This window comes from Anas acuta, chromosome 9 (genome assembly GCF_963932015.1).
Source record: "Anas acuta chromosome 9, bAnaAcu1.1, whole genome shotgun sequence".
Classification (NCBI taxonomy): Eukaryota; Metazoa; Chordata; class Aves; order Anseriformes; family Anatidae; genus Anas; species Anas acuta.
Genome location: NC_088987.1, coordinates 316,412 through 334,600, shown reverse-complemented (window position 1 = coordinate 334,600; position 18,189 = coordinate 316,412). Strand labels below are relative to the sequence as shown.

Below are 18,189 nucleotides of genomic sequence, written 5' to 3'. Positions count from 1 at the left end.
TACTCACCTGTTTGGCTGACAGCTGAAGTGGAGACAGACCCTCCTGCACACTCTGTAAGGCACGGTTCTTCTGAGAAAAGACCTTCCTCAGGTGTCTCCACAGCAAACACAGACACCAGGAACTGGTGGCATGTTGGTGCTGTGCCCCCTCCAGCTCCTGCTGCACCACAGCTGCCTTGGGTGGCTCAGCCACACGTGCAGCCAAGCAGTTCCTGGACACGTGCAGGTAGCAGCAGTGAGCATCAGTTCAAAGACAATTTGTGTAAATCCCCATTTGAGATGTTTCAGGAACTCAACTTAATTAGGTAACTTTCATAGACACAGAATTTGCATAAAGTCCTGGATACCAACATATGGTCAATCCATCTTGCCCCACAGAACAGTCATACACTGTTCAGCACAACGTACTCTCTTCCTTCATGCCTGCTTTGATTTCTTGATGCAAGACAAGTTCCACTCCAACTGCATTTATGTTGTGCCTGTGTTTGAAATGAAACATTTCAAACTTGCACTTGCAGGTCTATTTTGAGTAATATCTATAATAATAATAATTAAAAAAAAAAAAAAAAAAGAGCAAACCATTTCAGTATTTAAAGACTGCAAAAGTTTTTTAGGTTTAGGGTCAAAACGGAGCCCAACTGGAGGAGGTCAGGTGGCAATTCCTCCAAGGGTGGCTAAACAGGCACTCTCAGGGCAACCCACAGGCTGGGCTGTTTTGGCAGGCAGTGCAGCATCTGTATGTAGCAGGGAAACATCTCCCTCACCTCTTCCTCTTTTCCTTCTCATCCTTCTCCTCTCCTCCACCCCTTTTCCTCTCCCTTTTCTGTCCCTCTCCTCCAATGGTAGCCTTGGCTTGGCACTGTTGTGTGAGTATGCATTCCCTGTACACGTGCAGATGTCTTCAATGAATGATAAGTCAGTTTCTTCTGCTGAGGTGGATGCCAGGAGTTCTCTTTAGTATCAGTAATGTTTCATTCATGAGCTCGTCTGCTCCTGTGTGGAAGGAGCACAAAGCAACAGGCTGCCTGAAGACTGACAGCTCTTGAGGGAGAGCAGAACCAGACCCCAGAATTACTGCTGACCAGAGAACCTGCCTGAGTGGAAAGAGAGAGCATTAATTAGGATTAAAGGGAAGTAACGGGCTTAGTACAACATGACAGCTGTGCCAAATAGAATGCCACACTTTCTAGCTGCTGTCAGATCTCTGTGTTATACTTTGGGTATTGGCCAAATTATGCTGTCTGTATAATTCCTCTGTTACTGTAAGTCACTGGAGAAGGGCAGAATTGTCTATATTTAGGCTACCAGGTCCTCTGTGTTAATCTTTATTCCCTCTTCGTTTTAGTGCTCTGCTTGCTATTTTTACCTTGGATATTCTGCAGCAGGTCTGAATACTTGAAGAAGGCAGGCCAGCATTTCCCCAGAAGAATTTAATGGACATAACTCTGGTTTGTTTTCCATTTTCTTGTTTCTTCCTTTCTTCATGTGCGGGTTTTCCTACAATAAAGGCTCCAAACAGAAAGCAGCAGATCTGAAATGGAAAGCCAATGATAAATCAAATGGCAGCAGAAAATAAGGTAACATTTGTAATGCAGTTTTGCCTAGAGTTTCAGTGGCAGCTGCACTTATTTAAGATTATGAAGGTACATTTGAAAAAGCAAGCAAAAGATGAGTGCATGACAGATGCAGATCCTAATAGCACTGTTGCCAGACTGAGACAAGAGAAATACTTGCTGCACACCTTCATTTTCCATCAGCCAGGTCCCTGTCTTGATCACAGTCAGTAGGACCGCACCCAGCCAGGAAAACCACTCACTGAGTAAAAAGGGTGGTAAAACCTGGCAGTAGGTAATTAGGGCAGTCATATATTTCTCATTGTAAATCAGTGTTATTGCTAAACATCTGATCTCTACGTGATGTAAAACATTGGCTAAACAACAATATTAATTGTTATTTTCCATTACTGTAACCTTCAGGAATTTTCGTTTGTGTTATTCATTCAATCCGAACAAAAAAAAATGGGACCAATCTTCCAGCGCATTGCACAGCTCCTGAGGTGCATTCTTTCTAGTGGGACTGAGCCTAACTTGCTGCCCCTGCTCTGAAATGACCACAGGGCCCAGGCACACCTGGGGAAGGACTGGAGGCTGCAGCAGGACAACGGCTGCTTCACTCTGGCTCTGCACATTGCTGCTGGACAACCTCTGCTTTGGCTCTGTCCTGACCATTCCCCTGCTTCCTCCAATTTTCCTCAGAAGGAATACAGATTTAAGTGACATTCCAACTAAAGAGGGACCTGGTAACCAATAGTGATACTTTTCTCAAAGCAGAAAAGGTATAAAGAGGAGCACAGGCAAGGAGAAAAGAAGAAATATTTCTGGAAAAAAAAGGTCCAAGGCTGTTGATGATACAAAATGCACAGCCTGGAACCCAAGGAGTGCATAAGCAAAGAGTACTCTGGAAAAATTAGAGAAAGGTTAAGCAGCATCCCTGAGCAGAAGCAGAGCCTCCGTGCCGGCTAGCTAGCCCGTGTTCTCACCCATCTCAGACTGTCAGAGCTGGGGTGCAATGAGGAGCAGCAACACCAACCAGGACAGGCTGATGCATGAGGGTGGGGAGAAAAATTATTTCAGAGCTGGAGCTGATTTGTGTAGAATCTGGCTGTTAAACAAAGAACCACAGTGTTTTTAAAATTCTGCCCGTTGAACTAAGTTTCCCTCCTGCCAATCGGATTACTTCAGCTGGCCAAACAGTCACACCTCTTTTTAGAAAAGAATTTGAGAAACATGACCAACACAGTGTGACAGTGTAGCTAACCATCCCCTTCACTGTGCTCAGAGAAGAATGTAAAAGAAAATTCAGAGAATTTCTATTTTTAAGCCTAATACGATTCTGTGCTTAAAAATAAAATCATGTATTGGTAGGTATATTGTAGCAGTTTTTACACATTTGCATTAAATGTATAAAATTATTTTCTTCTCATTAAAAATTAAAAAGAAAGAATTTGATTATTGCGTATAGATAGGTGCTTTTGGAGAACAAGGCTTCTCTTTTACTTCTGAGAATGCTTTTCAGGGCAACATGTGAAATCAGACTCTGAAGTAAGGTACATTGTCTCCCTTTGCCAGATAAAACACTTGAATGTCACAGGACAGTATCAAAAACAAACCAACACAACATAGCTGGGAAGAGCTGGAATAATTTGGGACAAAAATATGTTGGGATACCACCTGTGTGAGAGGCTGCTGCAATGGAGCTCTTCAGCGGCTTTTCTTTGGTATCCCGGTTTCACTGGCAGAAATTGTCAGACTTCATTAGATCAAACTGAAACATCTCTCTGCCCACAGCCAGACAGATCACAGCCTTTTGCCACAAGTTATACCAATCACTGGCTCGTAGACTATAACTGTTCGATTGGCATAAAGTCTAACACAGACATACGTAGATCAGGTCGTGATTTTAATTTGAAGTTACTCTCAGTGAGCATAATTTAATATTCCTGAGACGGTTCCATATTAACTCAGGGCAAAATTCAATCGGGATTTTGAAACAGCTTTGACATCAACTTACAAAACGCATCTTCAGCTACATCAGTTCAACTTTGTACAGTTCTTTAAATAACAGTCATTTTTATGGCTAGTGTACATCAGAAAAGTGGAAGATATGCAGGAACCATGTTTGTGAAATTCTAACTGGATTCCAAAAACCATAAAAAGTATAATTTTAGTTATTGCCAATTTCCATACATTCCTGGCAGCATTTGCAGCCTGTGAAATCCCCATCTACGTAGGTCGTTTCTCTCATTCAATGTGCTCATCTTCACTTTCTGACCATTGGCTCTCAGCCAGTTTAGAGCCTCACTGTGGGTGGTATTTTTCTAGATAACTGCAAAGCGCACATAAATCCTGCCTTCCTACAGAATGCTGAGGAACATGCCCCAGTTGCCAAGTTGATAGGGAGGGGATGCCAGGCCCCAGCCACCACGCCACAACAAGTGCCTGCAACCAGTTCTGCCTCTGATCAGGGCTGGGGCTGCATTCAGAACACTGTGGCGTGGCAGGCAGGAAGAGCCAAGCACATTCACAGTGAGAAATGGTAAATTAAAAGTGGCTCAACTGAAGTGTCTTAGTATTTAGATGTTTTCCCTTCCTTTTTCCTAGTATATTTATAGCTGGTACTTTATCCTGCTATGGTTAAACGTTGCCAGTATCAAGACTTTTTTCTTAAAGAGAGCAAGTCAAAACCAATGCAGAAAGCTCACCATTTTCTTAGTATTTTGTGATTTAGCAAGTCCTGAGCTCATTTGTTTCACCCTCCATGTTGTCTCCTCTCTTTGGGCAGGGCAAAACAATTGATCTATCTGAAGACTGGAGGAGGCCAATTTTCTGATCTGACCAGGAAACACGACGCAGGGATTTGAGCCTCTGGTTGGGCTGAAAGCTCTGCAGCAGCCAGGCATCACGCAGACTCATCAGCTTGTCTGCCTGTGGCCAGGACACTGTGAGGTCTAGAGGCAGTGGTGCTTGGCTCTTGACCCACTTTCAGCTCTGGGACAGGACTTCTCTTGCGCCTGGGCAACTTGCAGCAGCTGGACCTGGATGAGGTTGCACAGCCCACCACAGCCACTGCAGCGTGCTTTTCCTGTTCACAACCCTTGCTCAAAGCATCAGCTGGGAGCAACAGAGACATTTTACTTCACTTTGATTCACTCATGGAAAACTGGACCCCGAACCTCCCCACCCCAGCACAACTTCAGTTTCTTGCCTGAGGAGCAGAGGGATGCAGAGCCAAGCACTCAGCGCTTTTTGGCTGGCCCAGGGACCAGCAGACTTCATCACGCACCCAGATTGGGAGAGCACATAGCTTTGGGCACCCTGCAGCCCCAGGTGGCCGTGCTTCTTGATGCCAGCCTTTAGCACCCTCCTCCCATGCAGTGGGACCATCCTGAGCTCCCCAGAGCTCGAGGGGCTGGTGGCAGCTCACCCCAGCTCCCTGGGCAGAAGCTCCATCACTGGTTGCACTCATGAGTGACTTGCATCCCCTCACTTTATGCCAAGGACCAGACGCTGAGCAAGGGCATAGAGGGTATGCAGTCATCCTCCCGCTCCCACCACAGCTTGAGTGTAAAGGAAGCCCACGTATACAGTCATGCCAGCAAGACCAGCAGGTCCACCACTGGGATGCAGCCAAGGAAAGCACTGCAGTGGTGGTGGGGGTTACTGGAAAGTGCCTTAGATTGTTCTCCTGCACCATGAAACCCGCCAGCCTTTGGATGCCAGTCTGAAGATTTTTGGTACTCACACAGGTCACAAAGTACACAGTGATCTGTGTACCTTATTTAATACAGTAATTTGAACATATCTGCTTTTTCACTTAATACAGGCAACTGTTGTTTCAGTGTCCCCTCAGGACATTATGTTCACCAAAGAAGGGCCCACGGACACAGAACATCTTTTGAAGGCTCTCATTACTTCTCTGCCATATTTATCATATCTGATAAGCTTATCTGTGAAATACCGAAAAGAGATGTTTATCTCTTCTTTTACAAATAACTTAGGCTAAAGTTACTTTGATACAAAGCTTTTGCAATTCCTTTCTGTAAAGAACTACTTAAGTGCTACCCTTGAGGAAAACTAGCATAATGTTTCACATCTGTCTCATTTTGTCTCTAATGAAGACTACTTTTTGTACCAGCTCTACCCTTATATTATTACTGTGGGTTTTTGATTTCAGTAAGCAGTAAGAATTTTATTTACTTTTTACTGCAGTTACAGTTTTGCATGCATTTCTCTTTGAAATCAATGAAAGACCAGGTATATTTTACATGAAAGAAATATTTGTGTTGTTTTCATACAGTACAAAAGGCATTTCATGGATTTGGGATTTGTCTAAGTCCTGTGTATTTTATTTCTTGACAATACTCTGAAGTAGATGGGAAATTAACAACTGTGCCTTAGGAACTGTAACTCACATAGGCTGGACGGTAGGTCAAGGCATGTAGCCACATGCTATCAGTCAGCACCACACTGACCCTATACTGAACCACACTCCCAGTGCTACAGAACATTAATTCTGACTTATCTGTGACAGTGAGCAATTTTCCAGTGATAGGGCAGACTTAGTGATCTTGGACAGGCAGGGTCTAACAAGGTGAGAGATGAGTCCTGTTGAAATCTTTCAAGCATGAATGAAAGAGGAAGTTGTTCTGCCTATTTATGAAAAGTCTGCATCCAAAGGCTCTGACCAAGCAGGCAGGCTAGGGCTACAGTGTCTGCAGTCAGCAACAAAGAGGTTCCCGCAGGGACACAGCCCTGATGTGCCACCAACCTTCTTGTGGGGCTTGTCAGGACACATCTTCAGCCTTGTGCAAACTATTTCAGAGTCAACATGGCACATTGATCCAGTGTGTGTACCCTTATGCAGAAGGAGCTGGAGCCGCCTCCAAGCTGGAAGGACCAGGACACGTGGTCTGTGTAGACTCATGCCTCAGGGCAGCTTTGCCTCGGGGCACACAGGCTTGCATGTCTGATCCTGGCATGTCAGAGAACCACTGTCAGTGCCTGCAGCTTGGCACCTTGCACACTGCCTGCTGGCAGGAGCCAGCTTATCATGCTTGTGGTGCACTTTGACAGAGTGGTGCAGCACAAGCAGGACCAGCAGCAGTCTTCATCTACCACATTTGCTAGACCTAGTTCACTGCTTATTGTGGGCTTTACCCTATTCATTAATATGCAGGAGGAACTGCACATGACAGGCAAAAAAAGAAAACTCAATAGCATTGCCAGTAAGTATCTATACTGTCCTACAAAACACGTATTAGACCAGTCTAGGCTAAGCTTATCACGTCTTAGATCTCCGTGTTGCTCATTCCAATGCAGGATCTCAGGCTAACCACAGCAGAGGAAGAATTTTAAGCATTCACCACTAAAATACATTATATATTAAAAATTCTGTCAGTATTTACTGCTGAAGTCAAGAGCATCACCAGATTTAGGCTCTGTTCTATATTTCATGCTGAGTTCAACAATAATATTTAATCACCAGAATTCAGTTTGAAAGTTCAGAAATTTTTAAGAGTCTCAAAAACAGTTTAAAAGGACTCCCTAAAGCACATTGCCTTTCACAACAGTCAGAAGGCACTGGGATTATTGCTGCAAACTCCTGGACTCAGAATGCAACTGCGAAGCCCCTTGTGCAGGAGAGGTTTGTGAAAGCAAGAGTCTGTTAGGAGGCCTAGATGGAATGGCTGATGTGCAGCCACCCCGGGCTGTTCTCACCCAGCTGGGGCTAAGCCCAGCACCAAGTGCAGGAGCCATGGCTCCGGCCTCTCCTGGCTGGGCCTCGTGGCCTGGCAGCACCTGGTACCGTGCGGCCCAGCCTGGCTGGAGGCTGCTGGCTGGCAGGAGCTGCTGTGCTCTGGGGCTCAGCACAGGCACGGCTGCAGTCTGGGGACCCTCACCCTCCACCAGCCGTGGACAGGGACATTTTCTGAGGTCAGCACATCATGCAGACTGCCAGCGGTGGTTCTGCTCACTGGTCAGCGCTGCCAACCCCCAGAACACTGTTGCACCTCATTACTATGTAGGCACCACTCCCTGCTCCATGCAGCCCGCCAGGATGGACCCAGGGCCTTTCAGAAATTGTCCTTGTTTATTAAACAGAACAAAAGTCTGAAGCACTGGGGAGCAGGGGAAGGAAGAAGTTTGGGTTTCTTCCCTTGTCTTGGAAGTATTTAAGGAATGCTAAGCCTGTCTTGATTTGCTATAGGGTCTCCTGGGGCCCTCACAGATGTTACTTTTCCCACTGTTTCCTCAGTAGTTGTGCAGATTTTCAGAACCAGAATTTCTCATCTAGAATACAAAACAGGACAATGCCATTCTTTCCTGCAATAGCTAAGTCTGGTCTCATTCATTTAGCACTGCAATGGTCCTCAGAATCACAAAACCCATCTCCTTATTCCCTCCTCACAAGGCTCGAGTGAGGCCAGTGGATGCCCAGGAGCAGGGCTCAGCCCAGCAGCGGCGCTACCAGCAACCTGCATCACTCACTGTGCCCCAAGGAACCCAGTGAAGCTGACCAGGAAGAGTCAGAAAGCAAGTCTGTCTGAAGGCTGTCAGAAAGACGAGTAAGTCTGTCTCATAGATTTGCAAAGCCCCTGGAAATGCAAGTGCATGCTACCAGCTAAAAAGACCCAAGATATGAAATACTTCAAGTTATTCAAGGTGAATAATAAAATAAAGTAATACCAATAATGAATACTTGCATTTTAAACAATCAGTAAATATATCATCCACCAGGAAGGCTGTCATATCCTCCAGAACAGCCTGCTTCTGAAAAGACCATAACCTGGTAGCTGCTGTCACCACTGACACCTGAGACAGCAAACAACAGCTAATCCTTACACGGTCTTTGTGCTAATGACTAAACCAAGAAACCAAGATAACTGGCATCCCTGGCAAACTTCCCATTTAATTCAATTAACTCTAAGCAGGCATGTGCTGATTGCACCGGTCAGCATAAGAACGAGCCAGAAGCCAGACCCCTGGCTTGTGACATTAACGAACAAGGAGGATTTGAGTGATGCACTCTGGCACAGTTGCCAGCAGTCTACCCTGTTGCTCCTGAGCTGCCCAGGATCTTCAACAGGCTTCTGCTCAGAAATTTGTATTTGGGGCACTTTGCTCCCAGCAAGTGCAAGATGAAAATTGGCATAGGTTTAAGCGGATTCTGATACTTCAGTGCATGAGGCCAACAACAAACAAACCTGCTTGCACAAGGTGCTACACAAGGAACACACACTCACACACACACACTTCTCCATTTGTCTCACCATGGGCTGGGTATAAATTTTCTGTTGGGAAGATTTTGTGATGAAAAATCATCTTATACAAAATGGTGTGGAAAAAAATAGTTTTTCTGAAAATGTTCATCTTTTTGCTGAGAAAATGAAAGCAACTTATTTCATTTCATGATGTTTTTATTTATTCTGAAATACTGTTATGTGTCAGTTTGAGCAAATGACACGCTGCATCTCCTTACTAGCACATTGTGTTAGAGCCTCAGAGCTTCCAGGAAGATTATGTTTCCTCTAATGCAATGCAGATGTCTTGATCGCCAAGCTGCTCTGTGTGCCCTGGGAGCTGCTGCCCTCTCCCTGGGGACCCTGACACTTGCAGAGATTCAGGTTCCTGAAGTGCTGGCCAAAACATGCAGTTTAACAGGGAAAACACTTCAAATGGAAATTGACTTTGAAGACAGTTCAAGAAACAAACTGACCACTATTGATTCTGGGAATGTTGAAATGTTGAAATGTTTCAATTAAATAAAAAGGCATTCCTGAGCCCTGTTTGGATTTTTATCTTCCCCCCCCCTCCCCCCAATAAATAAATAAAATTAAAGGTTTTCATTCATTGCTTTTGAGATAAAAACAAAAACTATATCAATTTCTCATCAGACAGATACTCAGTTTCATTCAGCTCTGATTTCATTTTAAGGTAATTTCTTTAAAACACAACTACTAGAAAATTTAAACAATGTCTGTTATATGGTTACAGAAGAAAGGGGGTATAATACCAAGCCTCTCCTTCCCAAGCCTCACTAAACATCTGACTCTGCTAATACCATTAACTCCTTTTTTCAAACAACTGAGAAGAGAAGGAAATCTGACACTGCACTGCTGGTGTTTGTACAGATGCAGCTCTTTAGCGTGTTTGGTTAGTAGTAGGAGAACTGGAAGAACTTGAGGCCAAGTCTGAGGAATGTGCAAATACAGAGACATTGGTGCAGACCTTTACAAGCCCTTTAATGAAGCACTTAAGGCTATTCATATGGTGAGATGGCTCAACTGGTGGGACATTATTGACTGCAACCATTTGAGTGGAGGATGCCACCTGCTACACAAGGCCTTCTGTTACAATAGACCTATCTACACCAAAGTAAAGAAATCAGTGCAGTCATTCCCCATCTGCAGAGCACTCTGTAAACCAGGGGCTGCCAGTGCCTCATGATGGCACTCGGGATGATCTGACTGTTCAGGGTGATCCATCACCTTTCCCTGCACTATGGTCAGACTGACAGGCCTGTAGTTCCCCGGATCCTCCTTCCTGTCCTTCTTGTAGATGGGTGTCACATTCCCAGTTAACCTCCCCATTTAGCCAGGACTGCTAAAAAACTACTGAAGGTGGCTTGGCAAGCACTTCCACCAGCTCCTTCAGTACGCTTGGGTGGATTGGATCCTGCCTGGCCCCATAGATTTATGAATATTCAGAAGATGTAAGAAGTTTCTTACAGTTTCCCATGGGATTATATAGGTTTCATCTCAATTCCTGCTACCAGTTGATACAATTTTCAGGTATGTGTGATAGAAAAAAAAATGCTCTCTGAATATTTTCCTTTTACTTTTGAACATTTTTCTACATTAAGTTTCAACAAGCTGCAACATATTTGCCTGCTCACATTATTTATTTAGTTAAGGTTTTGAAATAGAAAGAGATTTGTATAGATGTTTCCTCAGTGGCACTTTTGAAGTGTTATGTCTGGGATAACTGCTAAAATCCCTAGCACTATATACACTGCCAACATAAATAAAAAGTATATTTAAGGATGGGGGATTATCCATTCCATGACAGGGCTGTGCTGCGTACTATAGTCTGCTGGCAGTTCTTAGCAGCAATTTTGTTTGAAGTTCAGACCAGCACAAATAATGCTGATGGTCTTTTCTCCAAGAAAACAAAGCTTTCTGACCTTCAAATGGAGCTGTAAGGAGTCGTGTGTGAACACTATATTGGATGTATCTCAGAAACATCAAGAACTAGCTTCAAAATGTTTTCTTTGGGGAAAACCTCTTATGGCATTCCTGTCATCTTCTGGCCTGAGTAAGTATCCTCCAAGAGGGCTGAGCATGTTACAGGAAGCTGAAACTGCTGCTAACAGTTATCATGATGTTGTATTCCGTCCTACCTGCAAATTCACCTGAGAAAATAAAGCTCAGGTGCTCTATGTCAGCAGAACTTCAGTGCAATCAATCTTTGAATGTTAGAAAATCTATACTCTGGGTCCAGCTCATTAACATTGGATATTATGCTTATATAAACCTTTAATTTTGTGGAAGTTTTTCCAATGGATGGGGGTGCCTGGCCGCAATGCTGTGCACTCGTCTCCCATGCGCTCCCATCTACATGTTCATTGTCTTCCAGAAAAAAACACTCCCAACTGTGCTCTGAAAACCAGCCATCTCCAGCTGTCTTCTGCCCCAACAGGCATTGCATGTAAGCTAGCTGATATCCATGAGGGATAACACAGACGACACTAAAGAGACACGCAGAAGTACCTGCAGGCAGGTGTGTCCTGAAAGCAGCAGGGACTTGATCGTGAGATGTAACTATGTGTTGTCATTGGATCATACATGCAGGTAAGTTTGGAAGTGATGATAAGTTTTTGCTGCTGCTGCTCCTAGCAAAATAGGGGGATGCTAACGTTAACAACCAAGGAAGATAAAACATCTCCAGCTAACCACTACATCAGGGTATCACAGTGAGAAACAAACCCAGCCTGGATGAGTGTATGTCTTGTAAAAAAATCAGAAAGTCTTTTAACACATGCATCCAAATCTACCAAAAGAAATGGAAGCCTTTCAATTAACTTTTTTAGGGTATGTCATATTTTAGGCAGAGAAAAATACTCCCTATTTAATTGTATATATTGAGTGTTGTTCTCCAAGATCCATAATGAAACCTGTAATTCCTAATATATTTCCATTATAGCTGCAAAGTCATAACAATGAAGAAGTAAACAATTGCTCTGCTTCTATCATAGAGAAAATGCGTTAAAGACCTGCTGTGAAGTCTATGGCAGCATGCAGACTCTTGCAGGCTTTTAATGCAAGTACTGGGTGTACACTCTTCTGCCTGTGGTGTGTTCATCTGTAATTTGTGTGAAAATGTTACAGTTATATTTTTATTAAACTGCTCTGCATAGCACCAGGAGTTTCTGATCCATAAATAAGTCTCCTTGGAAAAGCCGCAGGGTGCTCTGCCTCAGTTCACACCTGAATCCTCTGATCACTGATGGTGTTATGCTTCCAAACCAATGCCTTCTCTGGTCCTTCCTCAGTATCTGAGTTGCTCTTGGTCTAGCCAGCAATTTTATTTTTTATTTGCATCTCCTGGTCCAGATATTGCCCTTATGTCTTCACAAGAATCTCCCAGTTCTGCTGTGATCCACACAGACAGAAGGAACACTTCACTGTGGCTGCGATGAGGAGCAGCCTGCACAGCCAGGGCAGTCAGGCTGCGTCCCCCAAGTGCCAGTCCCACTCCTGGTACTACAAATGTCTGCATAATTCATACAATCACCACACTGTTCACAGCAGATAGCCAGTTCCCTCTTCTCCCCCATCTTCCTACACTTGGTGCAGGCATGAAGTGTTCCCAGGCTCCTGCAGTTGCACCCTGGGGTACACTAAGTCCATATGTTGCTGGTCCCTTTCACATGAATTTCAAAAGAGCCAGGAAATTCACTCCTTAGAGAGAGACACTTCTTTGTGCCCAGTCCATCCCACAGAATGAATAAACTTAGTCAAGATAGCCAGGAAAATATGTCATTGCTTAAGGTGACTTGATATTCAAATTTACCTGAAATAACAGTACAGGCTGGGGGATGGCCTGCTGGAGAGGAGCTCTGAGGAGAAGGACCTGGGGGTCCTGGGGGATGACAGGGTGACCATAAGCCAGCAGTGTGCCCTGGTGGCCAAGAAGGCCAATGGGATCCTGGCGTGCATTAAAAGGAGTGTGGCCAGCAGGTCAAGGGAGGTGATCCTCCCCCTCCACTCTGCCCTGGTTAGGCCTCACCTGGAGTACTGTGTCCAGTTCTGGGCTCCCCGATACAAAAAAGACAGGGATCTCCTGGAAAGAGACCAGCGGAGGGCCATAAAGATGATACGGGGCCTGGAGCATCTTCCCTGTGAGGAAAGGCTGAGAGACCTCGGTCTGTTCAGCCTGGAGAAGACTGAGAGGGGATCTCCTCAGTGTATATAAATATGTGAGGGGTAGGGGACAGAAGGATGTAGCCAACCTCTTCTCAGTGGTGTGTTGTGATAGGACAAGGGGCAATGGCTGCAAGTTAGAGCACAGGAAGTTCTGCACTGACGTGCAAAAGAACTTCTTCACGGTGAGGGTGACGGAGCACTGGAACAGGCTGCCCAGGGAGGTTGTGGAGTCTCCTTCTCTGGAGATATTCAAGGCCTGTCTGGACGCCTACCTGGGCAGCCTGCTCTGAGGAACCTGCTTTGGCAGGAGGGTTGGACCCAATGATCTTTCGAGGTCCCCTACAGTTCTGTGATACCAAGTACAATTTTTGGGGGGTGAAGTAATAGATCCAACCCATTTTGTTATTGCTGCTGAAAAGGCAACCCAATGATGTGAGAGAAATGGGTGACTGGCTGTAATTCCTAGTGCTCAGCAGCCCCTTTACAGGCTGTGCGTGTCTATCAATCCTCTGAGCCCTCTTCAACTCATTCTATCAGCAAGGAGAGCATTTTCAAGTGAACCAAGGCTATACTTAAAGCTGGTTCCAAAATACAGACCACTCTGATCAGGATTTATTTTAAATGCCAAATGTTTTTTGATTGGAGTTCCCAATTGGTGGGTGAGTTCCTGTTTTAAGGTAACAGCACTTTGGTCAGTGTCACAATTGCTTGAAAAGTCATCAAAATGACACTTCATTAAGTGTCATCTGCCTGATCACATAGATGAAGTTATCTGGCATATCTCTCCAGGAAACCGAGGTATAACTAGTGTGAAGAACTGTGTCTTGTACAAAAGCTTAGACTTGCAGCTAGAAATGCCTTTTCCCAAATAACAGCAATTGCAGCTCACATCACAATATTCTCAACAACTGAAGATTCATGTTTCAAAAATGAACCAAGACTGAGTGCTATAATGCAAAGCTCAACAGTCATATTCAAGGCTGTGACAGCCTCACTGGTCTCATCTCTCTTCCTGGCTCTTCGTGTATATGAATTATCCTCCCACATAGCTCCTTTTGTATCAACAATATACACAATGTCTTTCCAAAGGCAAAGTGGAAATCCCTGCAAGTATTTCTGGTGCTGCTTCCAGCCAGAAATAACAGTAATCTGATCCATGAGCAAATTCCATTTCTGTTACTGAATTCCTTTGTACAAATATCTTAGCTTTGAAAAGGTTTGGCAACTGCTAGACACAGGCTAATTTTACTTATAAGGTGTGAATCAAGGACGATTTGCAAGTTTCTGCATCACAGAAAGGAAGTGTCTGTGGCTCCTCTTACCATTTCTGATTGTCAACAGAAAACATTTCAGTTCAGCTGTCTTATAGTTAACTTTAAACATACTAAAAGCCCTGCAGATCCCACCTCTAGCCACCCTCGTGGTCTCCAAAACCAAACAGCATGGCCAAATCCAGAGCCTTTTCTTGAGACCTGGCAAGCTTCCAGCCTTCTTCAAAACCCGTCATTAACAGGCCACATTATCCTGGGCAAAATTTAGTCTGCAGTTTACAGTTTAAAGAGTTGAGTAAATTATCAATTCAGGAAAATCCAGCAGACAGTTTGTGAGAGAAACGGGTGACTGAGGAAAGGGCAAGCTCTGCTCCACACTGCACAATGCCTAAACCCCAGGAAAGCACAAGCACCAAGCCGCCAGCACTGCAGTAGCAGCAAACTCCTGGAGGCTGCATGCTACCCAGCAGCCAACCCTGCTGCAGTGTGATCAGAGGCCCACAGCCAGCTAGCAGCCTCTGTACTTCTTCACCGCCAACAGCTCCCATCCAAGCCAAGGCTCCTCTGAGTACAGAAGCAGCTCTGCCACACTGCTGCAGCCTCACAGCACTGTTTCCTCCAGTTCCAAAGTTCTCACAGCTTCTGAGCGGTTGCTCAAAGCCAGGTTTAGCCAGCAGCTCAGCTGTAGGGGTCACTGGCAAAACCAGAAACAATGGGAATTTATTTTTATCTAAGCCAATTAGGCTGGCTGGCATGACTGTAATCCTGGGGAGCCAGGTGCTGCCACCCAACATGGCCTGACAGCACCAAGCAAGGGTGCCACGGCTGCTGTGAGCACACACTTCTAGAATTTTCTCTCTTCATTCTCTCCTTACAACAGGCATTCTCTCCTCTGGCCCTGATGGGACCAAGCCAAGGGCTGGCAGGCCTTGATGTGTCCTTCCAGTATCACCACTCATCTGCTCTCCTGTCTCCAGCAGATCATTTCACTGCCATGGTCCAGTTCACAGGTGAACGCTGCTGCATTTTCTCCTTTCTTACAGCAGATCCTGAGGGTTTGCAGATGGCAAACATGGCACAAAAATTGAACTGTATTGTTAACAGGAGTGAAAGGTCCTCCAACTCCTAGCTATCTGGGGGATCTGGCCATTGAATATAAAGATAAATTCTCCCTTAACAACAGTATCAGGCTTGCTTACTCTTGCTTAATTATTTTTGTACACCACGGCTCTGCAACCTGACTGTTCATACTCTGCACAGCTTCAAGGTAGATCACAGCCATTTGTCAAACCAAACTGTTTGACAGTCTGCGGATACATATATTTGCCATCTGCAATCTATTCCTTGGTTTGTGGCGCATATTTTCAGTGCTTGCTTTCAAAAGATGTTTCATATTTCCAAGGGCTTCTTCATAACCTCCACCAACAAAACCTCACGCAGTTTAATTGTTGACAGCTGTGTTGAGAAGTATTTTACATTTCTTCTGTTTTTCCTGTTGTTGCATGCACATGGGTTGCAACATTAAGGACCGTTTGGCTGTGTAACATGCACCAGGGTGTGGAAAGCACATGATTACTTCAGAGAGGGTATTACTGCAGGTTTCAATTGTTTCTTATGGTTTTAGAGATATCTGCAGCTATGTATGTTTAAACAATGACAAGTAAAATACATTTAAGTAAATGAAACTCTGAAACTACCAAATAAATATTGACAGAGAAGTACATGGCTAATTAGCATAACAACTGTACGTAATGTGCTCAGGCAGCTGTGTCCTTACACAAAGGAAAACCCAATGCTAGCAATTCATTCAGAGTCAGGAAAGTTTGCGAAGTTGCATGTTCCTTGCCAGACTCTGAGGACCAGCAGGGTCCATCCTTGACACAGGCAGGCACCTGCTGCAGCACCCAGCAGGCCAGCCTGTTGTTATGGGTAGGCCAAGCAGGGAGGCAGGACCTCTGCTTGCACCTACCTGTAACACACAGAGAGAAAAGGATCAACAGCCATTGATACAACTCAGAAACAGAAGAGCTTGGCACAGGCAGTCCGCATGACTCTGAACTGAAACCCAACTGTGCAGAGACCTGTGCTGTCCCTGATGCATCCCATGTCCCGCAAAGTCTTGCTCCAAAGCAGTCAGACATGTAGATGCAGCAAAAAGCTCCATATATATAGCAAAGGCTAGCAAATAATAAAATATCAAGTGCCTTTGTTAGTCTTGGTACATTTGACACCCTATACCCAAATATTTTTTTTTTAGTATATATTTTTATATATATAAACTATAAAGTGACACTCCTTTGGAGTCTGCACTTCAGTTTCATGGTAAAGAAGCACTCAGTCTGAAAAAACAAAATCACTACTGAATACTTTTGTGTTTTTTTTTTTTGTTGTTGTTGTTTTTTTTTTTAAGGCAGAAAAGAGTGATGAAGGAGATGTGGTGTCAGAATGTATCCAGGAGGTGTGTGGTTGTAATACTATGAAAGATGGAAAATGCTGGGGTCTAGACTGTTCTCTCTTCTTCCACGCTGAACTCAAATCTGAAACATCTGTTCACAATACACGAGATGAGCTCTCTCAGTCAAGTAACATAAGCACAAGCTCTTCCTGATATCAGTGCAGAACAATTATCTGTTAAGCCTTTCATGGAATTCTAAGAATCTAGACACTTCCGCTGTTCCCTGCAAGCACAGAATAACAATGTTTTTACCACCTGATAATCACTTGCAGACAAAAACTAACACTTTCTATTTGTAAAATATATGGCCACAGTGTTATGAAGCCTGATTTATTATTATTTTTCTAGAACTGAATTATATAACATCCTTCAGAAACTACCCAGACTGGCCAGTACTATCTATATATAATACGTATCTCAGGCCAGCACAATTGGCACTTGAACAGTGGGGTCTTGGTTCAGCCTATTGCAAAGATAAAGGTCAGTGGAAAACACTAAGTTTTAGATATGCATTACCACTATTAAAAGCATAAACCATAGGACAGAGATTGGAATGTTAGTTCAAAGTATTGCAGAGAATTTCCTTGCAGAATTCACACCCACACATTCACATACCTCGTTGCATCTCCAGGCTTGGTAAAGAGGGATCCCGTTCCGCGTAGGGCTAAATTTTGATTTAAATACGTGTGTATATTTCCGCATGAAGTACCTCTCTACTATCTAAAATCCAGTAAGCTCAGAAATAACACCATAGCAAATGAAGCAAAAAGCCATAGAACTGTGCACTATCTAGATTTTTTTCCCCTGCTTCTGCAGCTCTAGAGCAAATGTTGCCTGCAGCCCTCCTAAAATTTTCCAGAGTCAAAAGGCTTTGGACTATGGACTTCTGCTAGGGACAGGGGCAAGAAATCAGGGTCAGTTTCTGTTTCTTTTCCTGGTTCTATATGGCAGGGGACTGGATTTGAAGTGGAAGGTTCTAAAGACCATAGGAAGAGGAGGAAAAGGGAAGAGGGGGGGAAAGGGACATGGTAGTCAGTAGCTGTCCAGTAGGCCAAAAAAAAAAAAAAAAAAAAAAAAAAAAAAGCCATTCTAGTTATTTTTGCCTTCTCTTAGTACAACAGTAGATGGAGCTCTCCTTTCACCAGCTTCAGGAGTCCATTAATGCCTGCAGCACTGCAAATTCTAGCAATGTAATTCTGTCAGCACCTGCATGAGACATATCTGTGATGGTTACAAAGGAGGGATCTCTGGCTCTATGGCTGCCCGCATGACTTCATTCAGCAGCACAAGATTCCCTGAAATTTCTGGATGACAAAAATGTTTGATCAACCATAGTATTGCCTTTCCTTTCAGTTAGGCACTGTGTAAAAATTTTCCTTCCTTTTGTATGTAGTTACCAGGCTTACACAGAATACAGTACAGCTTGGGAAACAAGATGAAGGCATGTTTTATTTCTCTTGCAAAATAAGGAATGAGAA

At 44.2% G+C, this 18,189-nt stretch overlaps 1 long non-coding RNA gene across 12 annotated transcripts in view; it reads right to left on the bottom strand.

Annotated features, from left to right (window-relative positions):
• LOC137861013 (uncharacterized) overlaps nucleotides 1-18,189 on the bottom strand; it is a 90,353-nt gene that overhangs the window by 30,766 nt on the left and 41,398 nt on the right. For 11 of the 12 annotated variants that reach the window (XR_011099311.1, XR_011099305.1, XR_011099312.1 and 8 more), the window contains 2 exons: nucleotides 1,367-1,531; nucleotides 8-1,094 (listed from right to left, as the gene is read on the bottom strand). This is a non-coding gene — a long non-coding RNA (uncharacterized lncRNA). The remainder of the gene's footprint in view (nucleotides 1-7; nucleotides 1,095-1,366; nucleotides 1,532-18,189) is intronic. The other variant, XR_011099316.1, reaches the window with a different exon arrangement.